This window comes from Toxotes jaculatrix, chromosome 3 (assembly GCF_017976425.1).
Source record: "Toxotes jaculatrix isolate fToxJac2 chromosome 3, fToxJac2.pri, whole genome shotgun sequence".
In the NCBI taxonomy this organism is placed as follows: domain Eukaryota; kingdom Metazoa; phylum Chordata; class Actinopteri; family Toxotidae; genus Toxotes; species Toxotes jaculatrix.
This window is the reverse complement of record NC_054396.1, coordinates 21092316-21107342: the sequence shown is the minus strand read 5'-3', so window position 1 is coordinate 21107342 and position 15027 is coordinate 21092316. Positions and strand designations below refer to the sequence as shown.

Below are 15027 nucleotides of genomic sequence, written 5' to 3'. Positions count from 1 at the left end.
GCTAAATGTCAACAAGTTAGACTAGCAGTGAAAATGTGGCTCGGTACTCTAGAACAAAGTGTGTGACTCCTTCACTGCTGCTTCCAAACCAAAAGATTATGCTGCTAAAAGAGTGTAAGCTGTTACAGGTGTGATTTCTGGTAAAGTGCTGCAGAGGCACATGTAACTCTTGTCAGATGATCAGGCTCTGTAGGTTCCACACTGAGAGGAAAAAGGAAATGGTGTGCAAATATTCAGAGCTCCATCTTTATTATAGATTCACCTTTTAAAGATTATGTGCTCTGCAACACTGGCGCATGTGGCTATAAAATCTTCAAAGCTAATCAGGCATTTAGAAACTCATTACAATCTTCTTGAAGGCAAATCAGCTGAATGATTTTAAAATGCTCCGCCGATATAAAACGGATGTGTTCGTGAGCCCCGAATTCACCTGCAGTCATAGTTTAAAGATGCTGTAGCCATAGATTAGAACAAACCTGTAATAATGAATATCTGTGCATAAAGGAAATAACAATAATACACTATGAGAAGTGACTAAGAATAGTAAAAGCTAAATTTCATCAGGAAATGCATGAACTGATGCAAAATCTACAACTAGCTGTAATACATCCTTTTGCAGTAGTGGGGGAAAAAAATTAATGAACAAATCTTCTGTGTTGTTTTAGGTTAATACCAGTCAGTCTGCTGTCTGATTCATACTGTTTATCGACAGGTCAGTTTACCGACAGGTCAGTTTACCGACAGGTGACTTTACCAATAGGTCAGTTTACCGACAGGTCAGTTTACCGACAGGTGAATTTACCGACAGGTCAGTTTACCGACAGGTCAGTTTACGACAGGTGAATTTACCGACAGGTCAGTTTACCGACCGGTCAGTTTACCGACAGGTGAATTTACCGACAGGTCAGTTTACCGACAGGTCAGTTTACGACAGGTGAATTTACCGACAGGTCAGTTTACCGAAAGGTCAGTTTACCGACAGGTGACTTTTCTGACAGGTCAGTTTACCGACAGGTCAGTTTACCGGCGGGTGAATTTACCAACAGGTCAGTTTACTGGCGGGTGAATTTACCAACAGGTCAGTTTACCGACGGGGCAGTTTATCGTCGGCTCAGTTTACTGAAGGGTGAATTTACCGACAGGTCGGTTTACCGACGGGACAGTTTACCGTCAGGTCAGTTTACCACAGGTAAATTTACTGACGGGTCAGTTTACCAACAGCTCAGTTTACCGTCAGGTCAGTTTACCGACGGGTCAGTTTACTGACGGGTGAATTTACTGACGGGTCAGTTTACCGACAGGTCAGTTTATTGTCAGGCAGTGGTGGAGGAAGTACTGAAGCTTAGTACTTAAATAAAAGTACAAATATTCCGCAAAACATTTACTCAAGTGAAAGTGGAAGTACTACATCAAGAATCTTACTTAAGTAAAAGTACTAAGTACTTACTTTTAAATTTACTTTAAAGGAGCTTCCGCCCCTCGGGATGTTTGAAATTTGAAAAACCTTTATTTGTTGCTGCTACAAGAGCCTGTATACTTAATTTGTGCTGATTATTTCTATTTTATTTGGAGAGGGGTAGTGTGAGAGAAGGTTACCCTTTATGGGTATCACTTGAATTTTAAATAAAATTTAAAGAATTTAAAGAATTTTAAATATTGACTGTTAACAGGATTTCCTGTTTTTCTGACCTTATACTTACATCAAGTTGCCTTTTGGGACATACATGCATACATTTGTACATATCATACTTGCCTGTAGTGAAGATTTATTACAGCATCATATAAAATCAAGAATAATGATAATAATAATATTAAAGTAAAAAAAAAAAACAAAAAAAACAAAAGTTTAGGTTGGATTAAGCAACGACAGCAGAGACTGAAGGATAGTGGAAATATGATTCTCTGAAGATACACACAAGTCTCTTAGTGAACCTTCATAAAGAAGGGTGTTAAGGGCAACTGTAGGTTGCAAAGGCTACCGGAGGAGCCAAAGCACACACCTCCAATACCTCAATATTGCATCGTATGTACTTGTGAAGTTAAACTGCATAAAACTTGAAAGGTCAATATATTTAGAGGTCCGATCTGATGTATACTGAAGCAGCAAGCAAAGTTATTAACTCCAGATATGTCCAACACGCCCTTTTCTTTTGTGTTTTCATTTTTATGTGTTGTGTCAAATGCATTGGAGAGGACAGACGCTGAGAATGAAAACAAAGACAGGGCCTTTTTCATTTTTTTAATATACAGACTCACAGCCACATGTCTTTTCTGTGCAAATATGTCAGTTTTTTGCACATTAATGGGTAGGAGCACCTAATAAAGTGGTCACTAAATTTGTTTTCTTCTAAAGTACAGAGCGGTGATGCATTAAAGAGTCAAGTAGGGTACGAAAAAATCGTTAGCGCCTAATTTCCTGAGTGGAGCGTATAATGTCAGATGCCTTAATGAAGTCTTTATTGTGTATCAGGGATTTAGCTACGCAGGGGAAACAAAGTGACAGATCACTGGATGAAAATAGCTACGGGACATTACATGGTAGAAGCCCAAAATAACCCTGTTAAGCTTTAAAGTCTTACCACAGATTGTCTGATTGAGCTTCTTGTCCCCCTGCTTTATGCGTCCTGTTAATCTTCATTCGAGCATGATGAAGCAAACTAGAGCATGCCTTATTAAAATCACTGGCAAAGACAAGAGGAAGAGACCTGGAACTGGTAGGAAGTTATGTAAGGTTAATCTTTTGTTTTTCAGTGGAATACATTTTGTGTCCTTAGTCTGATGTGCAGGAACAATGATTTTAATCTGGGTGGGTTTATCAAACTCTGAGAGGAAAAACAGTTTATTTGTGTAAAGAGAAAGTTTTGTTTAATTTAACTGATGCAAACAAATGAGGAAAATAAACACCAAATACAAAACAAGAGGAAGAGAGAAAACAACCTACAGTATATCAGTGTGACAAACTTGCTATTAACGGAATAAGGAACTTACCAAATGATTAGATTATATCTAATTGGAATGTTAAACTAATGGGTAAAATAAATGACTCCCCCCCCCTAAAGTAAAAAAAAAAACAAAACAAAACAAACAAATGATTCCCCCCTAAAAAAAAAAGTATGCAAACCTGTTGCACCAATTCTTACATTCATTTCATGTTAATAAACAATTCTGGCCACAGAATAATAAGCTTCATCCTCTCAGGCAGATTTGATTAGGCCAGTTTTGTTCAGGCATTTCAAAGTGCTTCACACAATGTGTTAAAAATTAAACAGGAAATGCAACATAAAATACTGAAAACACAAATTAAAAGGATATAAACCCTTATGAAAGACATAAAAAAATTGTTCACATCATTCAGTTGCAAAATAATGTGATTATTTATAGGAAAGTAGAAGATTTATCCATCCGCTGAATCCTGCCCCAACATGCATGTGTATTGGACGAGATGCAGGTTTTCAATCCCTAAGACACAGAGACCCAAACACCTTCACAATCACACCTACCAGTTCACCTAACCTGCATGTTTTCATACTGTGGGCAAAAACTGGAGAAGAAAGAGAGAGTTTATCCCAGCATGTTTGGGGAAGAGGCAGGGTACATGCTGGAGAGGTGATATTGTGTGAGGAAAGTGAAACGCTCTGAGGAAACCACTGCAAACACAGGAACAACATGCAGACATATGAAATGTGATTTTTGGTATTTGTGATTCTCACAGTGTGGCTTTATGGAGGCAGGCGTGGTTCAGACTGAAATATCTCAACAATGAGCTCTCTTACTTTTCCTCTAGTGCCACTGTGAGGTTGACATTTTCGTTTTTGAGGAAATGTCTCAATAACCTTTGGATGGATTAGCATTAAATATGGTACAAAGATTCATGTTCCCATCAAGGTGAACTGTAACAGCTTATTTTTATTCTCTAGCGGCACCGTACAGTCAAAATTTTTATTTGGTTTTTCGACCAGTACTTTGTGTTTAGTGCAAATTAGCAAATACAGTACTACTATGCTAGCATTAGGGATGCACCGATCCACATTTTTTCACTTCACTTCACTCACTGTTCCTTTTCTTCCTGCTGTACCTAGAAGGGACATAAGTCTGTGAGTAATATATTGTTGGTGTGTGAATCACCTGTATGACTTACCTGTTATGGTGTCCCGCTTTGGTTTATCGTTTGTGTGTAAAAGTTAATAGCGCGACCGATGCTAATGCACTAGCCAGTCAATGGGATTCTCCATATTATGTTAGCATCAAGCTAATCACTACTTATTACCACTTGTAGGTCGTGACGGAGCTTCCGCCCCTCGGTACAACGGCTTTGCAAACATTGCACGTTGCTGTCTTGCTTTGGGGTGTTTCTAGTGGAAAATATTTCCACACAGCGGACTCGTGCTGAAAAGTTGGTTAGCCACCGTGCTGCTCAATGCTTGCCTGCTAGCTGGCTGCAAACTGTGGAATGGATTTCCTGAATGGCGGTGTGTCTCATTACGCAGAGAGACATGCCTCTGTTCAGGAAATCCATTCCACAGTTTGCAGCCCGTTACCAGAGCAGCCGGCAGGGAATCACTTGTGGAGTCATTTCAGCAGACAACGTTAAAGCACAGAAATGATTCATGGATTGGAAATCTCCGCAGGTTGGATCAGAAATTTCCGATCCGTGAATTATGTTGGTATCAGAACCCGATACTGATACTGGATCTGGAGCTTAGCATTTAGCTGAGAGCACTTCTGTGCAAACCTACAGCTGTGAAAAACCTACTTGAACATGACCAGAATAAATTAATTTATTAGTTCCCCACCATTACTGGAGATGCTGCCCTGCAGCAGTGAGTCTCAGCTATCCTCAGCAACCGGCCAAAAAGCAGAAAACCAGACGGAGCTGAGCCATGTTGGACCTGATAAACTTTAACATTCCTCAAATGCGTCTCTTATTGTAGGATCTCAGATAAACATCCACTTAAACACGTCGGGTACTCAGAGATCAGGAAACCAGTGACATAACTGATGTGCTGTGAAGCCAGAATTCAGCCTTCACATTCTGCTTTGTTTTGCTGCAGATTCGTGTAGTGTGGATTTATAAACATCGTAAACTGTGGCACAAAAGGCTGCTCTTAAAAGATACTGAAGCACATTTAAATTGATGAAATTTTAAAGTGATTTTTCTCTGTACACATATAGAAGTGCGCTCCCCTTCCTGCTTTTTAGGGGGCAGCTGACACCTGATTAGCTTTAATATGTCACTGTTTCATTGCCATTAATTCATTTGTTTTCCCTTTGTCTTGGTTTCTGTTAGCCTCTTGCATTCCCCTTACTGCCTTCTGTGGCAGAATTTATTTCAGTAAGTCATTGCAAGATATACTTCATAAGAAACATTAGAATATCGAGTACATGTGTCTGAACCCCTGCAGTGCACAACTCAGTGACTTTCCTCTACTGGTTATAGTACTTCCTAATTTCCGCATGAGGATGAATAATACTGGATCTCCTAGCACACAGTCATATGGCCGTGTGCTTTTTTCTCTCTCTCTTTGGTAAGACTCCAACATGTAACATTACTGATAATAATACACAATACACATGTCACATCCAGAGATGAACATCGTCAGTTGCTCAAACTCAGTCCTCTCCAGGGATAGAAATCTTTCAAACCTGCTTGTTATTTTAGGCCAGTTATGTTCAGAACAGGGGCGGGCTGGCCATCAGGAGGTTAGGGAGGTTTCTCGAACGGCTGGTCTGTTCCTGGCCGGTGGTCGGAATGTTTTTTTACCCTATAAAATTCAGTATCAGTGTACCGCAGCAGCGTGTCCTCGCAAAAAAAGTCATCTTTTTTTTTGGCCTCAAAATGTCATAAAAATGGTCATAGTATAGTAAGGCGTCAAAATCGGCCAAATAAAGTCAAAAAAATTTTTGACCTCAAAATGTCATAAAAAACATCATAGCACAGTAAGGCGTCAAAATCGATGAAAAAAAGTCAAAAATTTTTTGACCTCAAAATGTCATAAAAAACGTCATACTATAGTAAGGCGTCAAAATCGGTCAAAAAAAGTCCAAATTTTTTTTGACCTCAGAATGTCATAAAAAACGTCAAAGTATAGTAAGGCGTGAAAATCGGCCAAAAAAAGTCAAAAAAAATTTTGACCTCAAAATGTCATGAAAAACGTTATACTATAGTAAGGTGTCAAAATCGATGAAAAAAAGTCAAAAAAATTTTTGACCTCAAAATATCATAAAAAACGTCATACTATAGCAAGGCGTCAAAATCGATGAAAAAAAGTCAAAAAAATTTTTGACCTCAAAATGTCATAAAAAACGTCATAGTATAGTAAGACGTCAAAATCGGTCAAAAAAAAAGTCCAAATTTTTTTTGACCTCAAAATGTCATGAAGAACGTCATACTATAGTAAGGCGTCAAAATCGGCCAAAAAAAGTCAAAAAATTTTTTGACCTCAAAATGTCATAAAAAACGTCATACTATAGTAAGGCGTCAAAATCGGTCAAAAAAAGTCCAAATTTTTTTTTACCTCAAAATGTCATAAAAAACCTCATACTATAGCAAGGCGTCAAAATCGATGAAAAAAAGTCAAAAAAATTTTTGACCTCAAAATGTCATAAAAAAACGTCATACTATAGTAAGGCGTCAAAATCGGCCAAAAAAAAGTCAAAAAATTTTTTGACCTCAAAATGTCATAAAAAATGTCATAGTATAGTAAGGCGTCAAAATCGGTCAAAAAAAGTCCAATTTTTTTTTTAACTCAAAATGTCATAAAAAACGTCATAGTATAGTAAGACGTCAAAATCTGTCAAAAAAAGTCCAAATTTTTTTTGACCTCAAAATGTCATGAAAAACGTCATACTATAGTTAGGCGTCAAAATCGATGAAAAAAAGTCAAAATTTTTTTTTGACCTCAAAATGTGATAAAAAACGTCATAGTATAGTAAGGCGTCAAAATCGGCCAAAAAAAGTCAAAAAAAATTTTGACCTCAAAATGTCATAAGAAACGTCATAGTATAGTAAGGCATCAAAATCGGTCAAAAAAAGTCCAAATTTTTTTTTACCTCAAAATGTCATAAAAAACGTCATAGTATAGTAAGACGTCAAAATCGGTCAAGAAAAGTCCAAATTTTTTTTGACCTCAAAATGTCATGAAAAACTTCATACTATAGTAAGGCGTCAAAATCGGTCAAAAAAAGTCAAAAAAATTTTTGACCTCAAAATGTCATAAAAAACGTCATACTATAGCAAGGCGTCAAAATCGATGAAAAAAAGTCAAAAAATTTTTTGACCTCAAAATGTCATAAAAAACGTCATACTATAGCAAGGCGTCAGAATCGGTCAAAAAAAGTCCAAATTTTTTTTCACCTCAAAATGTCATAAAAAACGTCATAGTATAGTAAGGCGTCAAAATCGGCCAAAAAAAGTCAAAAAAAAATTTTTGACCTCAAAATGTCATAAAAAACGTCATAGTATAGTAAGGCGTCAAAATCGGTCAAAAAAAGTCCAAATTTTTTTTGACCTCAAAATGTCATAAAAAACATCATACTATATAGCAAGGCGTCAAAATCGATGAGAAAAAGTCAAAAGAATTTTTGACCTCAAAATGTCATAAAAAACGTCATAGTATAGTAAGGCGTCAAAATCGGTCAAAAAAAGTCCAAATTTTTTTTAATTCAAAATGTCATAAAAAACGTCATACTATAGTTAGGCGTCAAAATCGATGAAAAAAAGTCCAAATTTTTTTTGACCTCAAAATGTCATAAAAAACGTCATAGTATAGTAAGGCGTCAAAATCGGCCAAAAAAAGTCAAAAAAAATTTTGACCTCAAAATGTCATAAAAAACGTCATAGTATAGTAAGGCGTCAAAATCGGTCAAAAAAAGTCCAAATTTTTTTTTACCTCTAAATGTCATAAAAAATGTCATAGTATAGTAAGACGTCAAAATCTGTCAAAAAAAGTCCAAATTTTTTTTGACCTCAAAATGTCATGAAAAACGTCATACTATAGTTAGGCGTCAAAATCGATGAAAAAAAGTCCAAAAAATTTTTTGACCTCAAAATGTCATAAAAAATGTCATAGTATAGTAAGGCGTCAAAATCGGTCAAAAAAAGTCCAATTTTTTTTTTAACTCAAAATGTCATAAAAAACGTCATAGTATAGTAAGACGTCAAAATCTGTCAAAAAAAGTCCAAATTTTTTTTGACCTCAAAATGTCATGAAAAACGTCATACTATAGTTAGGCGTCAAAATCGATGAAAAAAAGTCAAAATTTTTTTTTGACCTCAAAATGTGATAAAAAACGTCATAGTATAGTAAGGCGTCAAAATCGGCCAAAAAAAGTCAAAAAAAATTTTGACCTCAAAATGTCATAAGAAACGTCATAGTATAGTAAGGCATCAAAATCGGTCAAAAAAAGTCCAAATTTTTTTTTACCTCAAAATGTCATAAAAAACGTCATAGTATAGTAAGACGTCAAAATCGGTCAAGAAAAGTCCAAATTTTTTTTGACCTCAAAATGTCATGAAAAACTTCATACTATAGTAAGGCGTCAAAATCGGTCAAAAAAAGTCAAAAAAATTTTTGACCTCAAAATGTCATAAAAAACGTCATACTATAGCAAGGCGTCAAAATCGATGAAAAAAAGTCAAAAAATTTTTTGACCTCAAAATGTCATAAAAAACGTCATACTATAGCAAGGCGTCAGAATCGGTCAAAAAAAGTCCAAATTTTTTTTCACCTCAAAATGTCATAAAAAACGTCATAGTATAGTAAGGCGTCAAAATCGGCCAAAAAAAGTCAAAAAAAAATTTTTGACCTCAAAATGTCATAAAAAACGTCATAGTATAGTAAGGCGTCAAAATCGGTCAAAAAAAGTCCAAATTTTTTTTGACCTCAAAATGTCATAAAAAACATCATACTATATAGCAAGGCGTCAAAATCGATGAGAAAAAGTCAAAAGAATTTTTGACCTCAAAATGTCATAAAAAACGTCATAGTATAGTAAGGCGTCAAAATCGGTCAAAAAAAGTCCAAATTTTTTTTAATTCAAAATGTCATAAAAAACGTCATACTATAGTTAGGCGTCAAAATCGATGAAAAAAAGTCCAAATTTTTTTTGACCTCAAAATGTCATAAAAAACGTCATAGTATAGTAAGGCGTCAAAATCGGCCAAAAAAAGTCAAAAAAAATTTTGACCTCAAAATGTCATAAAAAACGTCATAGTATAGTAAGGCGTCAAAATCGGTCAAAAAAAGTCCAAATTTTTTTTTACCTCAAAATGTCATAAAAAATGTCATAGTATAGTAAGACGTCAAAATCTGTCAAAAAAAGTCCAAATTTTTTTTGACCTCAAAATGTCATGAAAAACGTCATACTATAGTTAGGCGTCAAAATCGATGAAAAAAAGTCCAAAAAATTTTTTGACCTCAAAATGTCATAAAAAACGTCATACTATAGCAAGGCGTCAAAATCGGCCAAAAAAAGTCAAAAAATTTTTTGACCTCAAAATGTCATAAAAAACGTCATAGTATAGTAAGGCGTCAAAATCGGTCAAAAAAAGTCAAAAAAAATTTTGACCTCAAAATGTCATGAAAATCGTCATACTATAGTAAGGCGTCAAAATCGAGGAAAAAAAGTCAAAAAAATTTTTGACCTCAAAATGTGATAAAAAACGTCATACTATAGTAAGGCGTCTAAATCGGACAAAAAAAGTCAAAATTTTTTTTCACCTCAAAATGTCATAAAAAACGTCATAGTATAGTATGGCGTTTTTTTTGGACAAAAAAAGTCTAAATTTTTTTGGACCTCAAAATGTCATAAAAAACGTTGTATGGCGTTTTTTTCGGACCAAAAAAGTCAAAAATTTTTTTGACCTCAAAATGTCATGAAAAACGTCATACTATAGTAAGGCTTCAAAATCGGACAAAAAAAATCAAAATTTTTTTTGACCTCAAAATGCCATAAAAAACGTCATAGTATAGTACGGCGTTTTTTTCGGACAAAAAAAGTCACAATTTTTTTTCACCTCAAAATGTCATAAAAAACGTCATAGTATAGTAAGGCGTCAAAATCGGCCAAAAAAAGTCAAAAAATTTTTTGACCTCAAAATGTCATAAAAAACGTCATAGTATAGTAAGGCGTCAAAATCGGACAAAAAAAGTCAAAAATTTTTCTGATCTCAAAATGTCATAAAAAACGTCATAGTATAGTATGGCGTCAAAATCGGACAAAAAAAGTCAAAAATTTTTTTGACCTCAAAATGTCATGAAAATCGTCATACTATAGTAAGGCGTCAAAATCGAGGAAAAAAAGTCAAAAAAATTTTTGACCTCAAAATGTGATAAAAAACGTCATACTATAGTAAGGCGTCTAAATCGGACAAAAAAAGTCAAAATTTTTTTTCACCTCAAAATGTCATAAAAAACGTCATAGTATAGTATGGCGTTTTTTTTGGACAAAAAAAGTCTAAATTTTTTTGGACCTCAAAATGTCATAAAAAACGTTGTATGGCGTTTTTTTCGGACCAAAAAAGTCAAAATTTTTTTTGACCTCAAAATGTCATGAAAAACGTCATACTATAGTAAGGCTTCAAAATCGGACAAAAAAAATCAAAATTTTTTTTGACCTCAAAATGCCATAAAAAACGTCATAGTATAGTACGGCGTTTTTTTCGGACAAAAAAAGTCACAATTTTTTTTCACCTCAAAATGTCATAAAAAACGTCATAGTATAGTAAGGCGTCAAAATCGGCCAAAAAAAGTCAAAAAATTTTTTGACCTCAAAATGTCATAAAAAACGTCATAGTATAGTAAGGCGTCAAAATCGGACAAAAAAAGTCAAAAATTTTTCTGATCTCAAAATGTCATAAAAAACGTCATAGTATAGTATGGCGTCAAAATCGGACAAAAAAAGTCAAAATTTTTTTTGACCTCAAAATGTCATAAAAAACGTCATAGTATAGTAAGGCGTTTTTTTCGGACAAAAAAAGTCAAAATTTTTTTTGACCTCAAAATGTCATAAAAAACGTCATAGTATAGTAAGGCGTCAAAATCGATGAAAAAAAGTCAAAAAAATTTTTGACCTCAAAATGTCATAAAAAACGTCATAGTATAGTATGCCGTTTTTTTCGGACAAAAAAAGTCAAAAATTTTTTTCACCTCAAAATGTCATAAAAAACGTCATAGTATAGTACGGCGTTTTTTTCGGACAAAAAAAGTCAAAATTTTTTTGGACCTCAAAATGTCATAAAAAACGTCGTATGGCGTTTTTTTCGGACAAAAAAAGTCAAAATTTTTTTTCACCTCAAAATGTCATAAAAAACGTCATAGTATAGTAAGGCGTTTTTTTCGGACAAAAAAAGTCAAAATTTTTTTTGACCTCAAAATGTCATAAAAAACGTCATAGTATAGTAAGGCGTCAAAATCGATGAAAAAAAGTCAAAAAAATTTTTGACCTCAAAATGTCATAAAAAACGTCATAGTATAGTATGCCGTTTTTTTCGGACAAAAAAAGTCAAAAATTTTTTTCACCTCAAAATGTCATAAAAAACGTCATAGTATAGTACGGCGTTTTTTTCGGACAAAAAAAGTCAAAATTTTTTTGGACCTCAAAATGTCATAAAAAACGTCGTATGGCGTTTTTTTCGGACAAAAAAAGTCAAAATTTTTTTTCACCTCAAAATGTCATAAAAAACGTCATAGTATAGTAAGGCGTCAAAATCGGACAAAAAAAGTCAAAATTTTTTTTGACCTCAAAATGTCATGAAAAACGTCATACTATAGTAAGGCGTCAAAATCGGCCAAAAAAAGTCAAAAAATTTTTTGACCTCAAAATGTCATAAAAAACGTCATAGTATAGTAAGGCGTCAAAATCGGACAAAAAAAGTCAAAATTTTTTTTGACCTCAAAATGTCATGAAAAACGTCATACTATAGTAAGGCGTCAAAATCGGCCAAAAAAATTCAAAAAATTTTTTGACCTCAAAATGTCATAAAAAACGTCATACTATAGTAAGGCGTCAAAATCTGACAAAAAAAGTCAAAAATTTTTTTCACCTCAAAATGTCATAAAAAACGTCATAGTATAGTACGGCGTTTTTTTCGGACAAAAAAAGTCAAAATTTTTTTGGACCTCAAAATGTCATAAAAAACGTCGTATGGCGTTTTTTTCGGACAAAAAAAGTCAAAATTTTTTTTGACCTCAAAATGTCATACTATAGTATGCCGTTTTTTTCGGACAAAAAAAGTCAAAAATTTTTTTCACCTCAAAATGTCATAAAAAACGTCATAGTATAGTATGGCGTTTTTTTCGGACAAAAAAAGTCAAAATTTTTTTGGACCTCAAAATGTCATACTATAGTATGCGGTTTTTTTCGGACAAAAAAAGTCAAAAATTTTTTTCACCTCAAAATGTCATAAAAAACGTCATAGTATAGTATGGCGTTTTTTTCGGACAAAAAAAGTCAAAAATTTTTTTCACCTCAAAATGTCATAAAAAACGTCATAGTATAGTAAGACGTCAAAATCAGTCAAAAAAAGTCCAAAATTTTTTTGACGTCAAAATGTCATGAAAAACGTCATACTATAGTAAGGCGTCAAAATCGGCCAAAAAAAGTCAAAAAATTTTTTGACCTCAAAATGTCATAAAAAACGTCATAGTATAGTAAGGCGTCAAAATCGGACAAAAAAAGTCAAATTTTTTTTTCACCTCAAAATGTCATAAAAAACGTCATAGTATAGTACGGCGTTTTTTTCGGACAAAAAAAGTCAAAATTTTTTTTCACCTCAAAATGTCATAAAAAACGTCGTATGGCGTTTTTTTCCGACAAAAAAAGTCAAAAATTTTTTTGACCTCAAAATGTCATAAAAAACGTCATATTATAGTAAGGCTTCAAAATCGGACAGAAAGAGTCAAAAATTTTTTTCACCTCAAAATGTCATAAAAAACGTCATAGTATGGTATGGCGTTTTTTTCGGCCAAAAAAAGTCACAATTTTTTTTCACCTCAAAATGTCATAAAAAACGTCATAGTATAGTAAGGCGTCAAAATCGGTCAAAAAAAGTCAAAGAAATTTTTGACCTCAAAATGTCATGAAAAACGTCATACTATAGTAAGGCGTCAAAATCGATGAAAAAAAGTCAAAATTTTTTTGACCTCAAAATGTCATAAAAAACGTCGTATGGCGTTTTTTTCCGACAAAAAAAGTCAAAAAATTTTTTGACCTCAAAATGTCATAAAAAACGTCATAGTATAGTAAGGCGTCAAAATCGGACAAAAAAAGTCAAAAATTTTTCTGACCTCAAAATGTCATAAAAAACGTCATAGTATAGTATGGCGTCAAAATCGGACAAAAAAAGTCAAAATTTTTTTTGACCTCAAAATGTCATAAAAAACGTCATAGTATAGTAAGGCGTTTTTTTCCGACAAAAAAAGTCAAAATTTTTTTTGACCTCAAAATGTCATAAAAAACGTCATAGTATAGTATGGCGTTTTTTTCGGACAAAAAAAGTCAAATTTTTTTTTCACCTCAAAATGTCATAAAAAACGTTACAGTATAGTATGCCGTTTTTTTCGGACAGAAAAAGTCAAAAAAATTTTTGACCTCAAAATGTCATAAAAAACGTCATAGTATAGTATGGCGTTTTTTTCGGACAAAAAAAGTCAAAAAATTTTTTCACCTCAAAATGTCATAAAAAACGTCATAGTATAGTAAGACGTCAAAATCGGTCAAAAAAAGTCCAAAATTTTTTTGACGTCAAAATGTCATGAAAAACATCATACTGTAGTAAGGCGTCAAAATCGGCCAAAAAAAGTCAAAAAATTTTTTGACCTCAAAATGTCATAAAATACGTCATAGTATAGTAAGGCGTCAAAATCGGACAAAAAAAGTCAAAATTTTTTTTGACGTCAAAATGTCATAAAAAACGTCATAGTATAGTATGGCGTTTTTCTCGGACAAAAAAAGACAAAAAAATTTTTGACCTCAAAATGTCATAAAAAACGTCATAGTATAGTAAGGCGTCAAAATCGGACAAAAAAAGTCAAAAATTTTTCTGACCTCAAAATGTCATAAAAAACGTCATAGTATAGTATGGCGTCAAAATCGGACAAAAAAAGTCAAAATTTTTTTTCACCTCAAAATGTCATAAAAAACGTCATAGTATAGTAAGGCGTTTTTTTTGGACAAAAAAAGTCAAAAATTTTTTTGACCTCAAAATGTCATAAAAAACGTCATAGTATAGTAAGGCGTCAAAATCGGACAAAAAAAGTCAAAATTTTTTTTGACCTCAAAATGTCATAAAAAACGTCATAGTATAGTATGCCGTTTTTTATGACAAAAAAAGTCAAAATTTTTTTTCACCTCAAAATGTCATAAAAAACGTCATAGTATAGTATGGCGTTTTTTTCGGCCAAAAAAAGTCAAAATTTTTTTTCACCTCAAAATGTCATAAAAAACGTCATAGTATAGTAAGGCGTCTAAATCGGACAAAAAAAGTCAAAAATTTTTTTCACCTCAAAATGTCATAAAAAACGTCGTAGTATAGTATGGCGTTTTTATCGGACAAAAAAAGTCAAATTTTTTTTTCACCTCAAAATGTCATAAAAAACGTTACAGTATAGTATGGCGTTTTTTTCGGACAAAAAAAGTCAAAAATTTTTTTCACCTCAAAATGTCATAAAAAACGTCATAGTATAGTAAGACGTCAAAATCGGTCAAAAAAAGTCCAAAATTTTTTTGACGTCAAAATGTCATGAAAAACGTCATACTATAGTAAGGCGTCAAAATCGGCCAAAAAAAGTCAAAAAATTTTTTGACCTCAAAATGTCATAAAAAACGTCATAGTATAGTAAGGCGTTTTTTTCGGCCAAAAAAAGTCAAAATTTTTTTTCACCTCAAAATGTCATAAAAAACGTCATAGTATAGTATGGCGTTTTTTTCGGACAAAAAAAGTCAAAAAAATTTTTAACCTCAAAATGTCATAAAAAACGTCATAGTATAGTATGGCGTTTTTTTCGGACAAAAAAAGTCACAATTTTT

At 33.2% G+C, this 15027-nt stretch overlaps 1 protein-coding gene across 4 annotated transcripts in view; it reads left to right on the top strand.

Annotated features, from left to right (window-relative positions):
* The window catches only part of ppp1r16b (protein phosphatase 1, regulatory subunit 16B), a 108380-nt gene that overhangs the window by 67983 nt on the left and 25370 nt on the right, over positions 1 to 15027 (top strand). The gene's annotated exons all lie outside the window — the stretch shown is intronic.